This window comes from Bombyx mandarina, chromosome 01 (genome assembly GCF_030267445.1).
Source record: "Bombyx mandarina strain Sakado chromosome 01, ASM3026744v2".
Taxonomy (NCBI): Eukaryota; Metazoa; Arthropoda; class Insecta; order Lepidoptera; family Bombycidae; genus Bombyx; species Bombyx mandarina.
In genome coordinates this window covers 6,717,512-6,734,900 of record NC_143208.1, presented here as the reverse complement: position 1 = coordinate 6,734,900, position 17,389 = coordinate 6,717,512, and the positions used below count along the sequence as shown (strand labels likewise).

The window sequence follows — 17,389 nt, the reverse complement described above, 5'->3', positions numbered from 1 at the left end:
CTGGAGCCCATAGAAATCTACGACGTAAATGCGCCATCCACCTTGAGATATAAGTTCTAAGGTCTAGAGTATAGCTACAACGGCTGCCCCACCCTTCAAACCGAAACGCATTACTGCTTAGCGGCAGAAATGGGCAGGATGGTGGTACCTACCCGTGCGGACTCACAAGAGCTCCTACCACCAGTAATTACGCAGATTATAATTTTGCGGGTTTTGATTTTTATCACACGATGTTATTCCTTCACCGTGGAAGTCAATCGTGAACATTTGTTGAGTACGTATTTCATTAGAAAAATTGGTACCCGCCTGGGATTCGAACACCAGTGCATCGCTCAACACGAATGCAGTGGGCGTCTTATCCCTTAGGCCACGACGACTTCAAAAACCTCAGACTTGTCCTCTCGTTATATTTTAACCTCAGGTGTCTCATGGTGGACGATGGTGTAGATATTACAATCTTCTGGTACGCATTTAAAGTTGGCCGTAGCTTATCGTATCGTAGTTATTCTACAGGAATAAAAATAAAGATATCGATTGTTATACTGTCATTACAATTTTATTCCAATACTTAAGTATCGAAAATATTTTCGCGTTCAGTTTTCACAACTAAGTTGTTAAGTGATTAAAGCTTTTTACCACGAGCGTGGGATGTAAGTGACACTTCAGAATTTTTACTACCGTAACTATGTAGTTGATAAATAAGATTTAGTTACCGGAAAAGTATATTATAACGTGGGTTTACGAACATCGAAAGTATTTGCTATTCGAGAAACTCGTCATATCTGATTACGCATGTACATTTAGCACGAAACGAAGCTCACATACGTCAGGAACGAACGTTTCAGAACTCTAAAATATTAAGTGTATTTTTTTTATTGCCCTTGTAGGCAGACGAGCACACGGCCCACCTGATGGTGAGTGGTTACCGTCGCCCATGGACGTCAGCAATGCCAGGGGCAGAGCCAAGCCGCTGCCTACCGTTAAATACTTTCTACAAGCCTCGTTTGAAGAAGGATATGTCATAGCGCTCGGGAAACACCGCAGAGGGGAGCTCATTCCAAAGCCGTGTGGTACATGGCAAAAAAGATATCTGGAAACGCACTGTGGATGAACGCAGTGGTTCCAGGTAGTATGGATGAACTCTACTCCGGTGGTGGGCGATGCGATGACAAAAACGAAATGATGTAGTCATCAACTGAACCGATGTTCATGAAACTACTTCCTACGTGTGGTCGCGATCCTCAGTAACGAGGGAACGACAAAGAAGAAAGCCAGAAATATACAATATATACATATGTATTATATATTAATTCATTACTTTGCACATCTCTGAATTTAGTGTATTTTATTAGCCAACGCTTGTAGACAAACTATACGCCATCGCAATTTCCATTACAATGTAAATTTGTATTCAGACTACCGACAGTAAACATATATCGGACCACAATTTACACTTTGTAAACTTTATAAATAAAACTAAAATCCAATGTGTCGTCTCGTTCAGTCGTCGTCCGCGAGCTTTACAATGAAATACACATTTCAGACACGCAGCGTTACGAGAGATTAAATCGGCGAAATTCTTCGATAAATCAATTAACAATTAATTAAACATCCTTTGCTCGATTCCTTAGACGAAGCCTTAGTTAGGTTCCGGATTGACTAATTTATTTATTGCACTAGACGAAGACGACTGCGTATGCCACCTGGTAGGTACTAATCGGTCATTGGAGCTCTCAGAGTACACATGTCGCCCTTTTTTTTAACGCAGCGGAATCTGTTTATGGATATTCGAGAGGGGTAACAGACCGGGCTATCTTGGACTCCGGCGCCTCCAGAGAAGAAGAAGAGGAAGATCGAAGTCCTCCTCTTCTTCCAATTCCTGCCGGGAGACTACGTCTTGAGAATGGCGCGCCTAAACCCCATTGAGCTCCACCACTCCGACTCCACGAAACCCACAGTACAGCATAGTCCGCGCCGAAAGTTCGCCTTCACCGGTACCCGGTCTGATAATAGGACGGAATGTCATCTCAGGAGCCACCTTCCGCCGCCTCAACACGGGAACAACATATCGCATTGCTTGATATTTTAATTTGAGCTCTTAGTTACATAATATGAGCAACCCCAACACCTTCCTTCGCACTAGGCACAGATAGGCAGCTAATACTTGCCGATCGGGGTAAGCTCGTAGTGAGAAATATTAATAGTAATCAATACTACTAGCTCCTTGCGCTCGAAACAAAATGAATGACATTTAGTAAAAGCATCATCTATCAACTTCGTGTGCTTATAATGCAATTCAAAAAGCCATAAGTTACTAAGTGAAGGCAATTAATTAACTCTTCGATAAGCATCGGCCTGCGATAGATAAACCAACAAATGAAAATACTATTATATATGCAGTGAGAATGCACTAATGTCATTCTGTAACGAGTCTGTGAAGTTTAAGTCCAATACAAAATAATGATTTCTTATTTTATTTTATTTTAATCAATTAGGTATTTTAGTTAAGGAGCTCATGGCTCACCTGGTATCAAACAGCTACTAGAGGCCACGGCGAGCGAGCCTCTGCATGGTCTCATGACTCCAAATGGAAATAACGAATTGTTAAATTAAATTTACCTTATTATTTGTCTTTTACTATTTCTAACTTTTCTACTATGACTATAGAATTTAAAAAAAAAACGACAATCGCTTTCATTAAAATTGTATTGAAATGAAAAAAAAAAAGTAAGTTACAAGTAAAGTATAACTATCTTTCTGTTAAAAATCAATCAACGACACAATTGGAACTTCTAAAACGTAACCTTCCCGTTTCTTAAATTTTAAATAAGAAATAAAAAAAAAACGAACATCCGCAGTAATTGATTTTAAACCGATCGTAAAAGCATCCAGCGTCCGAACGAAGTGAATGAGTGAGTACAAATTGAATCCTTGTTAATAACGACTTAATTAATAGTAGATAGTATGTCATCGAGGCTCAAAACAAGGGAGGAGACGCGACCGAAGTGGCGCCGCGGCGCGCGGTATCCAACAAGCCAGGCAGTCAGACTGTCAGCTCTCGGCCAGATACTTCCCGCCCTTCGGTTGGCATCGTCGCGCCGCCCGGCCTCTCCGCCGCCCTTGCTCAGATACGTCACGTCAAACATGTGTCAACTAATTGCACGCTAATCTCACAAATTACTTGGAGCGTTCAGTGTTTTTCGTGATTGAATGATATCTTAAGCCTTCAATTAAATAAAGGTAAGAACAATAAATTGCTCTCGAAAGTTACTATAAAAGCTTGGATAGTAAACGACAGCAATAAAGACGCCAAAGCCGGATAAATAATGCTCGAAACGGCGCACACACACCGTTTTTTATCGTTTATTTAGAAAAATCCTTATTTACATTTTTTTAATTAATAGTTGCTTTATATGACGTAAAAAGTATCAATTTACTAAACTGCTTCCACTAAACAACTTGTTATCGCGGTAATATTTCTTAATGTTCGATTTTTTTTCGCTGATGTTTGTGAACTTCATTCACTTATTTTATTTTTTTATTCATTTATGTTTGGCATCATCTCGAATAACTTATAACTTTTGTGTTGATCATAATTCTAATTTACGTCATTAAGAACAAAATCTGTAGACGTAATATTAGTTTTCGTGGATCAAAAACAACTGCGAGAAACGTTTGATGAAAATTGTATTAAAAAGTTTGATGTCAAGTACTTTTCCAATTACGAACTACAAGTGGAAATCTCTGCGGAAAAGCCGCGTGTGATCTGCATGTCCTTGGTAGGCGAACATTGAGGGTCATGGGAAACTCTTTTACCGGAAAATCAACCATTTCCAATTAATTACTTTAGACGAGAACGTTTTCACTTTTTGATATTGTTGATATATGTACCTGTATTTTGAGTGTTGTATGTACCTATATATTTATGTAGTATTTCGTTCGGTCTCTTATAATACTATTATTATTGTATGCAAGCTTCTTTGAGATAATATTATTGGTGTAGTCATTAAATAAGAAAAAGGTATATCATTTGTGATTTCTCAAATGTATATTGTTTCATTAGAGTGTAACTGCTAGACTTTCTCTTACAGACAAATAAATATATTTTACTTTTTTCACATACGAAAATAGACAGACGAACACTAAAAAGTACCTAACTAACAAGTGATAAAAAAAAATACTTTAAAAAAAAACAAAAAAAATTTTTCGAGTACGGCACGTTATGTAAAGCAATTAAAATCAGCTGAAGTGCGAGGTCAATGGCTTCGTAGGATGCGAGAGGGTAGGCATTGACAAGCTACCGTCGCTTTAGATAGCGAATCCACGAAATACATATAACTAACTAAACATATTAATGGTAGGCTGAACTTTTTAATTTATCTTGGTTTCTCATTTATTGAAGCTTATATTTGATTTCTCTGTACGGAAACGTAACCTTTGAATTATAACATTAGCTTAATGAGGAAAATGCGAATGGATAATTGAATTAATTTAATGTTAAAGTTTAAAACAAGGAACCAATTCGATGTTCGGCTGAGTTAACAGGATATGACTAATTTGTGGCTTATCAACTAGGGAAGCTCGGCTTCGTCGTCGTTGTCTTCGGATTTTAATAAAACAAGGGAATATCATTAAAACTTACGGCCGTAACGACCAAGATTTCGTTTTAAAGTTGACGTTGAAAAGCTTCGTTTACGGATATAGAAAAGTTTATGAACCCAGTGTCTCTAGATAAACATGCATTCTGTGTTCTGGCAAATAAAAATCTATCTGTTAAATGTGTTGTATGAAAATATAACATCGACAATATAGGGAAAAATCAAAAATAAATATACAAATAAATGGAATATTCATTTTTATGTTCTGTTCATCCATGTTTATGAACACAAGACGACACAAATAAAAAAAAACAAGAAACAAAGTTTGTGTACAACATCAAGTGGAAATATTTTTCTATTTGAATAAACATGATGACATTGAAAATCTTCGCTGTCTTCAGGGTTGATGTATTTATAATACTTATAATCTATATACGACGTGAGCAGCCATATTTCCGTTGTATTTTTAAGAATAGAAGAATTGTTAAGAATAAACATTTGTTATTTACAAATCTTCAATGTTATATGTATTTATTTTAAATCTATTCTTGTCTACTTGTCACACATTGTGAAGTGGAGACAACTTATGAGGACCCTATGTACCAGCGGGGAGCTCTAGGACAACGACGACGACTACTACTACTACGACTACTACTACTACTACTACTACTACTACTACTACTACTACTACTACACGACTACTACTACTACTACTACTACTACTACGACTACTACTACTACTACTACTACTACTACTACTACGACTACTACTACTACTACGACTACTACTACTACTACGACTACTACTACTACTACGACTACTACTACGACTACTACTACTGAAGTCGTCGTAGCCTAAAGGATAAGACGTCCGGTGCATTCGTGTTGAGCGATTCACCGGTGTTCGAATCCCAGGCGGGTATCAATTTTTCTAATGAAATGTGTACTCAACAAATGTTCACGAATGACTTTCACGGTGAAGGAATAACATCGTGTAATAAAAATTGAGCCCGCAAAATTATAATTTGCGTATTTACTGATGGTAGGACCTCTTGTGAGTCCGCGCGGGTAGGTACCACCACCCTGCCTATTTCTGCCGTGAAGCAGTAATGCGTTTCGGTTTGAAGGGTGGGGCAGCCGTTGTAACTATACTGAGACCTTAGAACTTATATCTTAAGGTGGGTGGCGCATTTGCGTTGTAGATGTCTATTGGCTCCGGTAACCACTTAACACCAGGTCGGCTGTGAGCTCGTCCACCACCAAAGCAATAATAAAAAAAACGAGTACAAAGACTACTGCTACTAATACTACTACTATTACTAATTGTCACAATAAAAGTCAATATAATTTACTTCACTACATACGAAGCCCAAATATATTTGATAGAACTAATCGAAGCCCGTCTGCGTCTTCTGATTAAATGCAACTTTATATAGGAATGTATAGCTTGTGTACCTCTATTCCCACAGAGCTAATTAATAAAACACACTGAGGTGAATCGTCTCTGTGCTCGTAAAGACTTTAGCAGATAATTAATGAAAATTACCTCAGCTGGGGATACAATTGAATCGAATTGATTTTCCATTTCACCTTGTCTCGCGGAGTTATTGCATGGCACTCAAGGTCGTATACAACAATTCATTATGTTCCTGACCCATACAATATGGATTTTAATCTATTTATGTATTTAATAGTATGTAACTTTAAAATAATTTTGATTTTCCATGTGATTAAACGCAAAAACCTTACGTTACATTTATCTCACAAGTTTTTAAACATAATTAAATATGATGATGTTTCATTTTCAAACCCGATATTAATAGACTGTACTGTACTGTACTGTACTGTACTGTACTGTACTGAACTGCACTGCACTGTACTGTACTGTACTGTACTGTACTGTACTGTACTGTACTGTACATTTTCTAAATAAAAGATATATATCAATAGAAACTTGCAATTCATTAAATCACAGTTCATTAGTGATTGCCCAATTAGTGTTCAGTGGTTAATTTGGTATTCGATTTAATTTGCTTTAGGAAAATATAAACATAAATATTTAAGAAACTGTCCACAAAGAATACGATTATTTTTAAAGATTCGCTGTCAATTTTCACGAGTTCACAACTTGATTAAGACATGGTGGTAGGACCTCTTGGGTCCTAACACCTACAAGTCTTGTGAGTCCGCACAGGTAGGTACCACCACCCTGCCTATTTCCGCCATGAAGCAGTAATGCTTTTCAGTTTGAAGGGCGGGGCAGTCGTAACTATAATGATACCTTAGAACTTATGTCTCAAGGTGGATGGCGCATTTATGTTGTAGATGTCTATGGGCTCCGGTAACCACTTAACATCAGATGGGCTGTGAGACAGTCCACCTACCTAAACTAAAAAAAAAAGTTTTAAACCAGTTAAATTCCTTCACTATCCTGGGCATACTTAACTCCGTAAAGAAAGTCGAGGATAGAAAGATGTGGAGAGGTTTTATGCAAGAATTGAGCCATGAATATTCAGACTGGGCACGACCTTTATTCGTGAACATTATGTCAAGAAAGAGGAGAATTTTTTGAAGGATTTATTTGCAATGCATAACCAGATGATCTCACGGCTCACCTCGTATTAAATGAATAGGGGAGGCGAAAAGTATAACAAGATCAATGCCGCAGCTCACCTTAAGACAATGGTCGAATCCTTACTTGTATTTTCCCTTCAAAATTGAACGATCATTTGCTTTACGGTATGATTAGGTGGGCGAGTTGTGGCTAATTACCCGAGCGGGTAGCAGTCAAGTGACCAATAAATAAATAGCCCAATGAGTCAACTCAAATATCAGGTGTAAATCTGAATTATTATAAAAAAATTACGGCAACAAATAATTATATTAATACGTCTTAAAATTTTCAGGATCAGAACTTTTTATTTTAATTTAATCAATAGTTCATCGGTAATCAGTATTTAGTTTTAATCAATAGTTTTAGTACAACTCAAACGTGTGTTTCTCTGAGTTAATTCAACTAAGAACATCTCTGTATTTAAGCACGTACCTAAGGAGTTTGGCAACAAGTGTCTTAAGACATTTAGGCTACAATGAGGTTGCGGTTGCAAGGCTCCCGTTTTGGAGGCAGCAAACTTTCCCGGGTTAAATTAACATAAAACAATTTAGGCATTATTACACTGTTTTTAGTTTTGGGTCCAATTAGAAATAATAACTCTAAGCAGGGTAATGATTTTTTTTTGCCATTGTAGGCAGACGAGCATACGGCCCACCTGATGGTAAGTGGTCACCGTCGCTCATGGACGTCAGCAATGGCAGGGGCAGAGCCAAGCCGCTGCCTACCGTAATGAATGAAAAAAAGTAGTTTGAAAAGTCACTAGAAACGATACGACATGATGTATTCATATTAATTTATTACAATAATAACTAGTCAGGTCATAAGTATTGTCACACAGTAAAAACTTTTCTTTTAGAATGCTGGCCACAAAAAAGTTTATTGAATTCGAATTTCGAATTGTTCATGAAAATAAAAATGTATACTTTTAGAATTTTACTCATTTTTAAATATGGAGTGGACGCTTAAAGAAGACCGTGTTGCAGTTATTGCGTTGCATCGTTGCGGTTACGCGCCAATTCAAATTTTTAACATACTGAAAAATTTGAATATAACCAAAAGATTCGTTTATCGTACCATCAAACAATACAACGAAGACTCTAGTGTAGATGACAGGTCAAGAAGTGGTCGTCCTCGGTTTGTTAGGACTCCAGCAGTGATAAAAGCTGTGAAGGCGCGAATTCAAAGAAATCCCAAACGTAAGCAGAAACTGTTGGCCCTTCAGATGGGGTTAAGCAGAACCACGGTGAAAAGGGTGTTAAATGAAGACTTAGGGCTTCGGGCATATCGAAGAAAAACAGGACATCGTTTGAATGCTCGTCTAATGGACCTGAGACTGAAGAGATGCCGCGCTTTGTTGAAGCGGTACGCGGGAAAAAAATATCGGGAAATTATTTTTTCGGATGAAAAAATTTTTACCGTAGAAGAGAGCTACAACAAACAAAATGATAAGGTGTACCCACACAGTAGTGAAGAAGCGAGCAACCGTATTCCGCGTGTCCAACGAGGTCATTTTCCATCCTCGCTTATGGTATGGTTGGGAGTTTCTTATTGGGGCTTAACAGAGGTACGTTTTTGTGAGAAAGGTGTAAAAACGAATGCAGTTGTGTATCAAAATACAGTCCTGACGAACCTTGTGGAACCTGTTTCTCATACCATGTTCAATAACAGGCACTGGGTATTCCAACAAGATTCGGCGCAGCTCATAGAGCGAAGAGCACACAAGACTGGCTGGCGGCGCGTGAAATCGACTTCATCCGGCACGAAGACTGGCCCTCCTCCAGTCCAGATCTGAATCCGTTAGATTACAAGATATGGCAACACTTGGAGGAAAAGGCGTGCTCAGAGGACTTTTTGGCGGGAACGCGAGGAGTGAAGTTGTGTGATTTATTTTATTTTGTCTATTTAGTGTTTCTTCAGGTTTAAATGTGTAATAATGGTGGTTTATTAACTGTTTAATATCTGTGAAAGTGCACAAATGTGGGAAAATGAAACAAAGCTGCTGGACGTAACTTCTCGGGTTCCTCCAAAAAGTCCACTGAAAAAATCTCAGTAAATGACCACCATTTTACTGCGATTATATTTCATCCCATATCATCTCATTTCATTAAATTTCATCCCAGTTGATTAATGTCTCAAATTAATCATCTTCATTTCATTTCACTCCATATTATCATTTTTCATAAAATTAAGAAAATAAAGTAAAATAAGACATGACTTAAAGGTCTTAGTTACCAGGTCATAAAATCTTTAAAAAAAAAAAAAAAGAAAGGCGTGCTCAAAGCCTCATCCCAATTTGGAGTCACTCAAGACATCCTTGATTAAGGCAGCCGCCGATATTGACATGGACCTCGTTCGTGCTGCGATAGACGACTAGCCGCGCAGATTGAAGGCCTGTATTTAAAATCACGGAGGTAATTTTGAATAAACTTTAGTGTCATAAGAATCTATGTTTTGTTATGTTCATTTTGGTATATGAATGGTTATATAATGAATAAACTTGTTTCAATTATTTTACATTAAACATGTGACAGAATTTATGACCTGACTAGGTATAATAATATTTGTAACATAGTTTTTTTTATTTGTTTTTTAGAGTATTGAATTAGAATTTTTTCTGAAGTTTTCTACGCTGTTTGAAAATAGAATCGGCATTGAATTGGAAAGCTCCAATCTTGAGAGAGGCTAAGCTGAAACTGATTTTGAGATTCTGCAAGCCGATTTGAACTACGTTGCGCTTAGATAAAGATAAAATTTGAAATAACCAGCCAAACTATACGGAATGCTAAAGTTATATATCTGCTTTTAGTGTCCGTACACGTTGTACAGGTTAAAAGCAAGAGGAATTAGAAAAACAATGTAAATATATTGTGATATCAATATGATATTGAAACTCCGAGCATGGTACTCCTCATTGCTCTTGGGCTGGCTCTCAATAAGGATCGACCGAGCATATCTGTCGAAGAATTGACAATAGAACACCCCGCATCCAAAATTCACGCCTGTATCATATAAAAAAAAAAACAAAAAATACACTATATCTATACTAGAGCTGATATCCCTATAAGCTGTTCTTAATATATATTTCCAAATAAATGTAATTTTTGGCTGCAAAAGGCGATCCATTGTTGCCATATTTCGGATGTAGCTCTTATTTTTTCTTGGAAAGTCGACTTCTATATGTTTATTTCTGGCTCAATAACTCAAAAAAATCATATACCGAAGATGACCACGTAAGTACATATTAAAAATACACCTAATTTGAAATGCTTATTCCGTTTTAAAACATAAAATCATACGTCAGCAAAATCAGATGTCCGACATTAATGTCATTATGAGATACACTATGGATGTACTATGGATATTTATGCCGATAATTTAATTTACCACACGATTGACGTATGTAGTAAAGTCCGACGAGCAAATGAAATTCCATGCGGGAAGGATATGTTCATTTCCATCATCAATGCGACTGCGGCACTAGTTAAACGAGAAACGGTAGTTTATATGTTTCGAAAATTTCGAATCAAGAAACAAATACATTTGATATTTTTTATTTATTTATTTATTCCATTAAATTCAAAAGTCAGGCTTAGAGTTTGCACCAAAACGCCTGAGTCGTTAACACAAAAAACATTATTAAAATTATTAAGTACTATATTATGCTAAAAATAACATTATTTTGGAAAAAAGTATTCCTCAACTATCGGCAAATACGTCAGCATCCTGGATTATGGACAGAAATTCGCTTAACAGCGCAATTTACCATATTTACCATTATTTCACTGAAAATTAAATTATATCAGCTTACTTACTCTTTCTAGTCGATTAATTGAAAAATTTCGCTTATTCCTTCACAATAAATATGCTATAAATAAATATAGATGGTTAATTAGTAAGCTGAACTATATTTTACTTATTTCTTATAGTGTGGGCGGACTCACAATAGGTCCTACCACTAGTAATTACGCAAATTATAATTTTGCGGGTTTAATTTATAGTACACGATGTTATTCCTTCACCGTGGAAGTCAATCGTGAACATTTAATTTTGTTGAGTACGTATTTCATTAGAAAAATTGGTACCCGCCTGACATTCGAACACCGGTGGATCGCTCAACACGAATGCACCGGACGTCTTATCCGTTAGGCCACGACGACTTCAAAAGTATAGGTATATACTCTTTCTTTATTGTCAAACTTTAGTTAATGCTTAAAGTCTGTGATTAAATTGAAAATAGGTTAATATTGTTTATCTTTAATATTATTTGTCTACAGTGTAGTCTTGGCGAGATCTGTGAGTATAGAAGTATAATAGTCTTTGGCAATATAACCATAATAATGTTAAAACTTATGATTTCAATTAAGTATAGTCGAACTTCGACTACTGCGGGACAACTAGTTAGATTAAAGCAATATAATTAATATATTGTCATCGGTCCGTTGATACGTGTGTAAATTTTCAACTAACATAAAGGGCGTTAAAAAGTACATAATATACATTATACAATTATTTGTGCCCGAAATTTAGAAGTGTACAAAGTCAGTTTTGTATGTACAATTGTGTATTAGGCATGTTTGTATATATTCCCCGTCAACCTCAATAGATCGTCGGTCTTTGTGGCGAGGCTTGGGGGAGACCTATGTCCAGCAGTGGACGTCTGTGGGCTGTTAAGAAGTATATAATATTCTGGTGATAGTTAAGAGCATGCCATGGTCTATAACTGTTACTATTGTTATGTGAGAAAAGAAACAAAGTTTTTTTTTTTGTATTTATCGTAATATTACGCCATATAATGAAAATAAGTCCTTTTCAATCCAGTCGTGAAATTACTTTTAAAAACGACACACATGACGGTTCATTACGTCATCGGCATTACGTAGTGAGCGCGTGACAGAGATGTAAAAAGTCGTCATTTGCAATTCACATTTTACAAGTATGTAGTTGTTTACATTGATATTCGTACTGTTTTCACAAAGATCCTTATTAAAATGGGTAGGAAGCATTTTTTTTTGTTGCAAGATAAAAGTATGTATAGTTTTATTATTTATCATTATTAACCATACTAGTTGAAAAGGCAAGTGAAATTATTAGAATTAAAAAAAAAAAAGATTTTCTACGGTTTTTTTAAATGCTATAGATGTTTCACAGCTTTCAATATCTAGTAAAACAACGAAGAAGAAGCGGTGATTAGCGGCGGTTGATGCGAATCACTAAGAAGGTTCCTATATGACTATTTATTTTCATGTTTATTGACGACTACGAATCAGGGGCGCGCTCCGCGATTAATTGAATTAAAATTAGAAATAACACTAGTGAATTTCCTAAAAAAACATTCACACAATTAAACTTTTTCGTAATTATCAGCCAAAACGTAACGTTTAAAAAATCGATGAAATCGTTCAAGCCGATCCCAAGTGTTGCTCCGTCGTTTAAGTGACAATAGATTCTTATAAAACAGATACAGTTATTTTATAAACAGCAAAAACAGGACCTGATTTCATTTTATTAAGAAGATAATTAATACACGATAATGATTTGTACAAAGCAAGCAGATCTGGTCACGCGGAAAGCTCCTAAAGGTCTAAATCGTTTTTATTTATATTATACTTAGTATTTATCTGTCAGTAGCTTACGCTTTATAATTTAGCTTTTTCTTACCTAAGCTGGCAACCTACGGAGCTATGCCAGCGTAACCGGGCCGGTAGGTGAGCTCCTAAAGATCTAACCTGATGACGTTGCTAACACTAGCCCACGCAAGAGCAGTGCTTCGCAGAATCTACCACTGGATCAGAACCGCGACCCACTGAGAAGATCCGGCGAGAAACTCAGTGGGTTTAATTCAGCCCTCCTTTTTTTTAACGCTGGGGGGGAATCCATTTATGGATACCCGGTCGAGGGGGGAATGGATCGGATTATGTCAGAGTCCGGCGCCTCCAGAGAGGAAGACGGAGACGAAGAGGGCCAATGCCCTCCACCTCCCCCAATTCCTCGCAGGAGACTTACACCTTGAAAGAGGCGTGCAAGGCACTCGCCTCGCAAAGCCGACTACCGACTAAACCCCATCGAGCTCCACCACACCGGCTTCACCAAATCTACAATACCGCAGTGCGGTTAAAAATCTGCCTTCGCCGGTACCCATCCTGATGATACGTCGGGATTTTATCTTCGGGAATATTCCGAAGGACTTCGTCTCGGGACACACACCGTAGATAGTAGGTACATAGGAGCCACCTTGATCCGCCTCACCACCAGACCGACAGCCCTTACAGGGGCTGAGCGGGGGCTTCTCGCCCGCGCCACCCATCTTGCCTTCTGCGCTGAGGAGCCGAAGACGGATCCCACTCCCTTTCACACTCCTCAGCCTCACAGAACATGATCATTTTAATTCAACCAAATTAATCCTCCTGCTAATTTAATATAAACCAGTTTTGCAATCTACAATTCCGAGGATGAGGCTATGATGACGTCGATTGATAGAACAGAAAGCCTATTAATCCCGTCTTGTAAAATTGGAACAAATAAAAAGGAAGGCTTAATGTAAACTTACATATGTACGTTTTTTGTTACTTTAACATTTCATTCGTTATTAATAATCGATTAAAAAGAAATCCATTCAAATTACCTACCTTCATTTTAGCTTGTATGTTAAATACTACAATTATTATGAGTCGGGTACTAAGGAGATTTATAAAAGTAAGACCTATTACTCTAAAAAGTGCTACTCGCAATGTACAGGTAAAATCAAGAGACGCACGTAATCCCGTCTCGCGTGACACGAGCAACGTCCTACAATCTCACACGATTTACATATATTACATGTACGTGTAATATAGATGTATTAAAGTTACCTTAAATTAAGATAGCGCACCAACTGTATAATAAAAGTGTATAATAAAATAACAAATTGGTTCTGCCCCTGGAATTACTGAAGTCCACAGACGTTAACCACTCACCATCAGGTGGTCCGTATGCTCGTCTGCCTACAAGGGCAATAATAAAAAAGATGACAAAACCTTAAACCTAAAAATGTATATTTCTCTTACTAATCTTTTAGTGTCTTAACAGATGCATACGGCCTACTTCATGGAAACTAGTCACCCTCCTGGATGAGTTTGTGCTCGTCCAATTATCCTGGTGAAACTGGAAAGGCCTTAGGGACACCAATAATTCTTCCTTCGTTAAAAAAAATAGGAAAATAGAAACCTAGATCTGTGGACATCAAAAACGCTGTGGTACCCTAGGATGCTTGACTTGAATAATCATTTGAAATCAAACATGGAATGTTCTTCAGGAACTAACACTAAACCACGAGCCGGTCATAAACTTATTAAACGATTTGGGAAACAGCTACGCTACAAAAAATAATAAAAAAAAAACCACTGAATTATTCTTCAACGTGAAATTTGTGTCGCGTCACTTATTAGTATTCGCGGATCGTCGAGTAATGATGGCGAGGGCCTATCCGGTGCTGTGGGTATCGATTATTGCGTAAAATGCTATTTTATTGTGTTGCATTTTATGGGTGCGTCACTTGACGGCTAAAGTTATAGAAGACAACTAATGACCTTCGTATCGTAATTATTAGAAGAAAACTGTATAGAACGTATGTTCCTATGTCTGGTGGTGGGACGTCTCGTGAGCCCGCACGTGTAAGTATCACCACCCTGCCTATTTCTGCAGTGAAGAAGTAATGCGTTTCCGTTTGAAGTGTGAGGCAGCAGTTGTACTATAAAACTGAGACTTTGAACTCATATCCCAATATGGAGGCATTTGCGTTATTGATATTTAGGGATCTCGGTAACCACTTAACACCAGGTAGGATCGTCAAACCCATCTATGCAAGAAAAAAGGTCAGTGGATTTTATGCCGTGTTGTCTTGTAACCACTTAACAGTAAATGGGCTGTTAACTCGTCTGTCCACTGAAGTCATTAGAGAAAAAGAGCACATGGTACATACTAATAAAATCAATGCTTTAAAATATTATTCAAACAGTGTAGAGTAATTGAAGATTTTCTTAAAGTTTTCATCTTGTTCATCAAGGATCAGCTCACTTTCATTAAAAGTTGTGGAATTAATTTTACTATATACCAATTTTATTATACTTTACTGTTCATATTATAGTAAATGGTATTCTGTCCCAATATTTTGTTTTTATTTCCCTAGATGAATAGAACATATCACACTGGCAATAGGCTATTTCCAAAAACCATGAACATCGCATGATATAGATTCTAATTGTATTGAATAACTATTGCCGTCTTCTCCAAAATATTATATTTAGATGTCAGTAACATCTCGCTATTTTATTAAGAGGAGAGGTAATATGTTTCTAAGGCAATACAATTTAAAAAACTTAGCCGCGTGGGATATGACCCTGACAAAACGGATACAAAAACTAATTTTGCTCAAGATACGTAGGCGAACTCACAAACTACTCACTTATCATTTTGAGGCATGATGTCTCAATTGAGACGTCGTGTCGATTTGAAGAGAAACAACCGTTTAATACACAACCGTTCAATACAATTGTATTATAAGATAGATAATTATTATAGAATATTGTACCTATATAGATTGTAATAATACAATCTCTTCTATAAAGAAAACTTCTATTAGACTCTTCTATAAAGAAGAGTTTAATAGTTTTAGTATTGTATTATAGTACGGTTGTTTCTCTTCAGATAGGCATGCAAGATTACTTTATGGCAAAACTAGGAAGCAGTGTATTTATTACCTGCTTATTCGAGCTAACAATAAGCCCTACTATCAGTTTAAGCTCAGTAGACCATCAGAAAATTAACGATATATATTTAAATTTACAATCAATTCTATGAAATAAATGTGAGAACTCAGAAACTAATCGGGCAACCTTAAAATAGTCACGCATCTTTCGTAGCATATAACTCTTATATCTATTTATCTACAGACAGACAAATATCAACTAATCATGTACTATTTGTTGTCTTCTGTGTTTGTCAACCGATTGTCTTTTTCTTTATTAAGTAGCTATTGACGGATTGTAGTTTTATCAATAAAAAAGACAATAATTGCGCTTTTTTTTTTTTCTTCAAAAGTCACTAAACAAAAGTGAAAGTGTGAAAGTGAAAGTGTATTACTGGTGGTAGGACCTCTTATGAGTCCGCACGGGTAGGTACCACCACCCTGCCTATTTCTGCGTGAAGCAGTAATGCGTTTCGGTTTGAAGGGTGGGGCAGCCGTTGTAACTATACTTGAGACCTTAGAACTTATATCTCAAGGTGGGTGACGCATTTACGTTCTAGATGTCTATGGGCTCCAGTAACCACTTAACACCAGGTGGGCTGTGAGCTCGTCCACCCATCTAAGCAATAAAAAAAAAAAACAAAATTAATTCTAAATCTTGAGGTGTCTCAAATTAACAGTAATTAATGTATTCGTATAACTTAATATTTACATTGTAGTAACTACTCAATTACTTATAGGTACATATCGAATTTTGCTTGTTATCCAGTTCGCAAATCATAATGAAACGGTCGGATCTATTTATTCCTAATTTTAGAACCTCTTAGAATTATGTTTTCAAATTGTTTTTATCGAGTTATTCATAATTTAAATCGATTTTTTTATTTACATTAACATAACATTTTACACATAGTTTTATAAATAATGATCCCGGATTATTCAATGTTAAAATGTATGCGGTTATTAATCTAGAATAGGTAGATTATTTAAGTAATCTTTATCGGGTACGATGAAGAAAAAAATATGTTAATACTGGTATTGATCCTCGTGCATCTACCACTCTCCTACCGCATATAATTCATGCATTTATTTGTATATTTGAAGCAGTTACTTCAATTCAAACCTTCGGACGTCTCAAAGCAGACTTGTTAGCGGACCTCAGCAAAATAAGAAGAAAAGAAAAAAAAATGTGTGGTGTCGTGGGACACAGGATAGGAACGAAGTTCCTTAATATAAAAATATTAATTTTAAGTTCTATTCGAGGTATAAAGAAAATAACTAATCGGGTATACAATTTTTATTATGATTTTTTATTGATAAAAAAAACTACTTTACAAAGTTATCAACCTTATTTTATTCACAATAATTTATAAAAAATACATAATAATAATATACAAAGAAACAGCTATTTATATGAATAATAATAATAACCGTTATCACGTAGTAGTATTCATT

The 17,389-nt window shown here is 36.4% G+C and overlaps 1 protein-coding gene across 1 annotated transcript in view; it reads left to right on the top strand.

The window, feature by feature from the left end:
* The first annotated feature begins 3,063 nt into the window (after positions 1 to 3,063).
* The window catches only part of LOC114244549 (Cyclic nucleotide-gated ion channel subunit A), a 52,517-nt gene continuing 38,191 nt past the window's right edge, over positions 3,064 to 17,389 (top strand). Inside the window, exon 1 of the mRNA XM_089728373.1 lies at positions 3,064 to 3,240. The gene's annotated coding sequence lies outside the window, so the exon portion shown is untranslated. The remainder of the gene's footprint in view (positions 3,241 to 17,389) is intronic.